Raw genomic sequence first — 7057 nt, forward strand, 5'->3', positions numbered from 1 at the left:
GAGAAGGCAGAGATGAGCATGTAGGTGGAGAGAAAGGCACAGGAGTGTGAAACAGCTCAGAGCACTGGAGGAATGACTGAGCCAAAAAGAGGGAGGTGGTGGCTGGAAAGACAGGCAGGGGGCGGATCAGGGAGGGTCTTGAATGCCAGGCTGAGAGGCTTAGAATTAATGCCATAGGCCATGGGGAACCATGGAGGGTTCTATGGAAAGAAATGACATGGACAGATTTGAGGTTTAGAAAAACACTCTGATGAAGAGGGAGTTGGGCTACGGATGGTGAGAGTGAAATTGGAGACAGGAAACCCAGAAAGAAGGTTCTCCATTGGTCCTGCTGAGAGTCAACTACTGTGAAGGAGAAAAGGAATGAATTTGAGATCATTTAGAAAGTAAAATTGCAGCCAGGCACAGTAGTACATCCCTGTAATCCCAGCACTTTGGGAAGCCAAGGCAGGCAGACCACCTGAGGTCAGGAGTTGAGACCAGCCTGGCTAACATGATGAAACCCTGTCTCTACTAAAAAAAAATAATAATACAAAATTAGCTGAGCATGATGGTGGGCACCTGTAATCCCAGCTACTTGGGAGGTTGAGGCAGGAGAATTACTTGAACCCAGGAGGCAGATGTTGCAGTGAGTGGAGATCACACCACTGCACTCCAGCCTGGGCAACAGAGTGAGACTCCTTCTCAAAAAAAAAGGATTTCTAGACCAGCCAGGCCAACGTGACAAAACCCCGTCTCTACTAAAAATACAAAAATTAGCTGGGCATGGTGGCGGGCACCTGTGGTCCCAGCTACTCGGGAGCTGAGGCATTAACAATCACCCAAACCCCGGAGGCGGAGGTTGTAGTGAGCTGAGATTGTGCCACTGCACTCCAGCCCGGGCAACAGAGTGAGTGAAACTCCATCTCAAGAAAAGAAAAAAAAGTAAAATTGCTAGATCTTGCTTTAATTCTTGTAAAATAAAATTTACCATTTTAACCTTTTTAAGTGTACAGTTCCTGCAGCAGTAAGTACATTCCCATTGTGCAACCATCACACCACCTACCTCCAGAACGTTTTCACAGCTGAAACTGTGTACCTATTAAATGCGAACTCCGTATCCCTTGGTAATACCATTCCACTTCGTCTCTATGAATTTGACTACTCTAGGTACCTTGTGTAAGTGGAATCATACAGTATTTGTCTTTTTGTGTCTGGCTTATTTCTCCCAGCACAGACAGTGTCTTCAGGGTTCATCCATGATGCGACATGTGTCAGAATTTCCTTCCTTCTTCTTTTTTTTTTTTTTCTGTGTGTGTGCGTGAAACGGAGTCTCGCTCTGTCACCCAGGCTAGACTGCAGTGGTGTGATCTCGGCTCACTGCAACCTCTGCCTCCCAGGTTCAAGTGATTCTCCTGCCTCAGCCTCCCAAGTAGCTGGGACTACAGGCGCCCGCCACCATGCCCAGCTAATTTTTTGTATTTTTAGTAGAGATATGGTTTCACCATGTTAGCCAGGATGGTCTCAGTCTCCTGACCTCGTGATCCGCCCGCCTTGGCCTCCCAAAATGCTGGGATTACAGGCAGAATTTCCTTCCTTCTTAAGGCTGAAGAGTATCTCATTGTATGTGGATACCACATTTTGTTTATCTGTTCAGCCATTGATGGACACTTCTGTTACTTCCCCTTTTTGGCTATTGTGTGCTGCTGTGAACATGATTGCACAAATATCTTTCTGAGCCCTGATTTGACCTTTTTGGGGGTATATGCCCAGAAGTGGAATTGCTGGATCATATGGTAATTTATGTTTGATTTTTTAAGGAACCTCCACGCTGTAGTCCACAGAGGCTGACCACTTCATATTCCCACCAGCACAAAATTCCAGTTCCTCCACATCCTCACCAACACTTATTTTCTGTTGTTTTTTTTTTTTAATAGCCGATCTAGTGGGTGTGACATGGTCAACTGCTAGATCTTAATGAATGATTTTATGTGAGGAGTTGAGAGGATAAAAGAGTAAGGAAAAGGGAGAGAATGACTCCTGGGTTTGCAACAAACCAACTGGGTGGTAGAAGATTCATCAGCTGAGTTGGGGTCTCTGGAAGGAGAAACAGGCACCAGGAAGAATTTGGGGTCGATTGAGCTTGAGGATACTATAGGACATCCTGGCTGAATATTCTGGTCTGGAGGCCTGGGAGAGTCTGTGCTGAAGATTCAAAGTCACCTGCATCTGATATGAAGCCACAAGCAAGAACAAGATTGCTTAGGAAGTAGGAGATGCAGAAAAAAAGTGGGGCCCAGAACAGAAAACTGGGAGTCCCCATGTTTTAGTAGTGGGACAATGAAAGTACCCACAAACAGAAATGGGAAGGTCAGCCCAAGAAGTGAGAGGAAAGCCAGGAAACACAGTTCCAAAATTGCATAATAATCTAGGATTGGATGCTGCTATAAGCAGCAGAGAACACAAATCAGTGGCTTAATCAAGACACAGGTTCAGTTCTTTCCTTTGGGAAAGAAATGCAGAGGTAGGCAGCCCCCTGTCATCAGAGCCTGGGACCCTTTCTCTCTCACTCAGCTATTCTTAGCTCTGATTTCCATCTTCAAGGTCACCTCATGGTCACAAGATTGCTGCTGCAGCTCCAGCCATCACAGTCATGTTCCAGCAGCAAAAAGGAGGAAGAAGCAAGAGCAGAAGACTTGCCTCCTAGTTGAGTGTTCCTGGAGGCCCTTTTCCACCCCTCCCCCCCGCCCCCGGTTTTCACTTCCACCTCATCGGCCACTCCCAGGTACAAGGAAGGTTGATAAATGTGGTCCTTTAGCAGAGCACATTGTACTCCTGAATAGAATCTAGGCTCTGTTAGTAAAGAAGCAGAGGAGAATGGCTGTAGGGGAGGTTCTGACACAGAGAGAGAAAAAGTTCCCAGAAGGAAAAAATGGTAGATGCACTGGCTAAGGCCTAAAGGGTTAACCATTGGACTTGGCAATAAGATCATGGGCAGCATCCCTCTGCTGGCTGATGGGGGAAGGGAGATGGAGTTGGCAGTGGCTTGAAGCATGCAGAGAGAAATGACGTGTTCACTGACCACGACTGGGAAGTCCCAGGCCCAGGGAAGATCTTGGTGCCCAGAGAGAAGATGCAGAATCAAGAGCGGTTTGGGGTCCTTTACTTTGAGATGTGAGGATTTAGCCATAATAAGAAGCTAAGAGGGCTGAGCCAGAGGAAGAAGGAGAAGGGATGGGGGAGGGTGGGGAGGACTGCAGGTGTGAGGCCCCGGAGGAGATGGCGGGGAAGAGGATCCAGAAGACAGTGGCAGGGGCAGCCGGGCCCCAGGCAGGAGCCCTCAACTGGGGTTTCAGAGGACAGCAGGCGAAGAGGGAGTGGAGGGGCCGCTGTTGGGTGGGTGGGTGAGTGGAGAAGGCAAGCCAAGGATGTGCCCACCAAGGGCCTGGGGACCTGCATGACACAGGGGTGCCAGCAGCAGAGAAGGAGAAGGTGGGGCCAGTCAGGACGAGGAGTGTCGGGGGACAGATGGAGCCAGGGAGGCCTGGGGGAGAGAAGAGAGTGCTCCACCAGGCCAGGCCTTTCAGGGGGCTGCACAGGAGGTCTCAGAGCAGACGTAGTGTGGTGGGGGCTCAGGGGGTGGGAAGTGGTCACCGTCAGAGAGTAGGGCTAAGCATTTAGTGTTTCAGGGGAGGGTGGTCCTGAGGGTGTCATCCTGAGGGATGACAAGGCCCAGGGTGGCAAGGTGGTGGGCCTTTGGAGGAGGGAGTCCCTGGAGATGAGAAGGTCCAGGAAGTGGTAGTCAGGGGGCTAGACAGGTCACCCATGATGTCACTAACATCACCCAGGATGGTGATGGGATGGGTGGAAGGAAAGAGCATGAGCAAAGTCTTCAAGGAATGCAGAAGGTGTCAGGGAGGTCAGCAGGGGACGGCAACGAAGAAGACCCCAGCCTGGCAGAGTGTGACAGGGACAGAGGAGTGTCCCCAAGGAAAGCAGGGTCCTGGGTGGGCAGGAGGTGCGGGGGAGCCATGGGCAGGCTGAGGGGGTCACAGAGAGGTCTGTGAGCTGTGAAGACATCCAAGACCTGTACCTGAGACCAAAGGCTGGGGCGAGGACAGACAGTGCCGTAAAGGAAGGCAAGTAAGAGGGTGAGAGAAGATCGAATGTTCAGGGCAGACTTGGTTATCCCATTTTAGAGACGAGAAAATTGAGGCCCAGAGAGGAGAAGAGATTCACCCAGGGTCACACAGAGAGTGACTGAACTTCAGCAGGCCCCAGGCTTTTGCTCTGGCCACACAAGCCTGCATGGGTCCCTTCCCCTCTCCAGGCCACAGTTTCCCCATCTGTAAAAGGAGATCAGTGGGTATGGTGGCTGGACCTTAGCTGTGACCCATGAAGATTTGGTGATGACATAAAAGTTTTTGGAGCGACAGATCCCCTTCCCTGGCCCTGCCCTTTTAAATGAGTCATCTCCAAAAAGGTAGACTTTCCAAATTCCCCCAATCCTATGTTGGGTCCTCAGGGGGCTGAGTCACAGGGAAAGTCGAGACTGGGAGGCAGGCGGTGATTGATGCACATGAAGTTGGGTTGCCTCCAGGACGGGTACCTACGTGCCCTCTTTCCCAAGAGCCTGCCTCTCACCCACCTCGGTCATCCACCTGGGTTGATCTGATCACAGCAAACCCTCTGCAGTGAGCGAACAGCAAATGCTTATTCCCTGCCTTTCCACCTTTGTCCCTCTCCACTCCCGTCCATCTTCTGCACGCTGCTGGAATCATCTTCCCACGGCCACCTTGCTCCTTGTCCCTCCCCTGCTCTGACGTCTTCCAGGGCTCCCCATCACCTATAGAAAGTCAAGGCCATCACCTAGCGTGCCAGACCCTTCACGCTGCAGCCCCATGGCGCTCTGCAGCAACACCATGTGGTGCTCCAAGCCAACCTCATGCCAGGCCTTGGGTCATGCCATTCCCCCACCCACCCCCTTCCAATGAGGATGCCCTTTTGTCTCTGCCAATCCAAATTGCACAAATGTAAAACCATAACCCCAATGTCCCCATATCCTCTGGGCTCACCGTGTTCTTAGTTTCAACCAATAATTATAATTAATAAAATAGTCCAAAACCCCACGTTCCGTACTACAGGGTCTCCAACGCCCTTCTCAACACTGCTGAGGTCTCCCAAGCAGGACTTCTGCGTCCCTTCACCGCTAGCTCTACCGTTGACCTTAGGCACTTCCCCCCTGCACCCTGCTGCCTCCCAGCCTCTCTCTGCTCCCTGACACTTCATTCCCCAAGCCCCCCACCCCACCCACACACAAGGCTGGGTGTGCAACAGACTCTACTGAAGGTTTGGGGAAAGAGAGAGACTTCGGGACCTAACCAGCAGCAATACCAAACTGAATATTCCTAGACTCTCCCAGCCAGCCCGCTCTATGCCCCCTTGCCCCTGAGCACCCCCTCTGCTGAGGAACCCTGGCCCATCTCCACTCTGCTCCATGTCCCTAGGGCCTGCCAAAGTCCCACTCTCCAGCTGCCAGCGCCTGCTCCTCACCTCACAGGGCCATGTCCTTCACTTTGCTCGGGAGGTGCAGGAGGAGACACCTGCCCTTTATTAAACAAAAAGGGCCTCTGAAGGGGATTTCCCGAAGCAAAAGTGCAGCCTCCTCCTGTTCCAGCCCCACCTCAAGCAGGGAGCAGCTGCCTTCAGTCCTTTATTTAAGTAACACCAGGTTTTTTTTAAGTGTTTTTTTCTCACAATGTGGAATGTTACAGACAGAGGTGGGACCATCAGTTCCAGTGTCATCACTTAACAGAGGCTGACTGAGACCCAGGGGTCAGGATCCCACCCAAAGAAAGCTCAGCAATTTACTGTCCTGCCCGGGGCAGAACCTAGTTCTCTGACTCCAGATCTGGGGTATCTGTATTCCCCACAATGCCTGCTCTTCCACATCCAGAACAAGGAGGGGAGGTGGTGAGGAGGAACTGATATTTACTGAGCACCTACTATGTGCCGGGCATGGTGCTAAGCATTTTATACACATCATGTCATTTAATCCTCACATCTACCCTTAACGTAGGAACCGCTATTATCCCCCTTTTACAATGAGCAAATTGACCTCCAAAGAGGAAGCCCTTGTCAGTTGCCCAGTGTCCCTCAGCTCAGAACTGGAATTACAACCAAGGCCAACTCTTTAAGGAATTAACCCGGCTTGGTCCGAGGCAAGGTTCTTATTCTTCATAACAGTAAAAGCAAACATTTGTGGACTCTTTGACAGGCAGCAGACTCAAAATCTCACAGGATTTATATGTTTAATCTTCACAGTAATTCCAGAAAGCATGTAGGATTATTCCCATTTTACAGATCAGGAAACCAAGGCTCAGAGAATTAAGGTGACCTGCCCAAGCTCTCGCAGGTGATGAGTGGCAAAGATATACTCAAGCCTAGATTCATCCAGTCCAAGCCGCTCTCCCCACTCCTCTCCCCAGGAACCCCCCTCACCCCTTCCTGCTGGGAAGGCCAGGCATGGCCACAAAGTCCAGCCCCTATGCCTGCCTCTCCCTCTTGCTCCAGCCAGCTTTGGGGCCTCCTTTTCACCCTACTTGCGAATTGACTTCTGGGCACCTGGGGACCTTTCAGTTTGGAATGTGGTTCTGCTCATGGTGCCAGCATAGCAGATGTAGTCCCTCCATCCCCGCTCCCAAGTCTCAACAGAAAGGATTAGATGTGGAGCTAGGAAGCCCCCTGGGGCAAAGTCCCAGCTGCTAGGCCCAGGCAGCTCCTGGAGCCGGACAATGAGTGCCACTCAGGGACTGAATCAGCTGATCCAAAATAGGGCACTACTCTCCCTCCAGGCACTGTCACCACTACCCTGGTAATACCATTCTGCCTCATCTCCATGAATTTGACTACTCTAGGTACCTCGTGTAAGAGGAAATCATACAGTATTTGTCTTTTTGCATCTCGCTTATTTCACCCAGCATACTATCTTCTAGGTTCATCCATGATGCAGCATGTATCAGAATTTCCTTCCTTCTCAAGGCTGAAGAGTATCTCATCGTATGTGGAAACCACATTC

This window comes from Pongo pygmaeus, chromosome 1 (genome assembly GCF_028885625.2).
Source record: "Pongo pygmaeus isolate AG05252 chromosome 1, NHGRI_mPonPyg2-v2.0_pri, whole genome shotgun sequence".
Classification (NCBI taxonomy): Eukaryota; Metazoa; Chordata; class Mammalia; order Primates; family Hominidae; genus Pongo; species Pongo pygmaeus.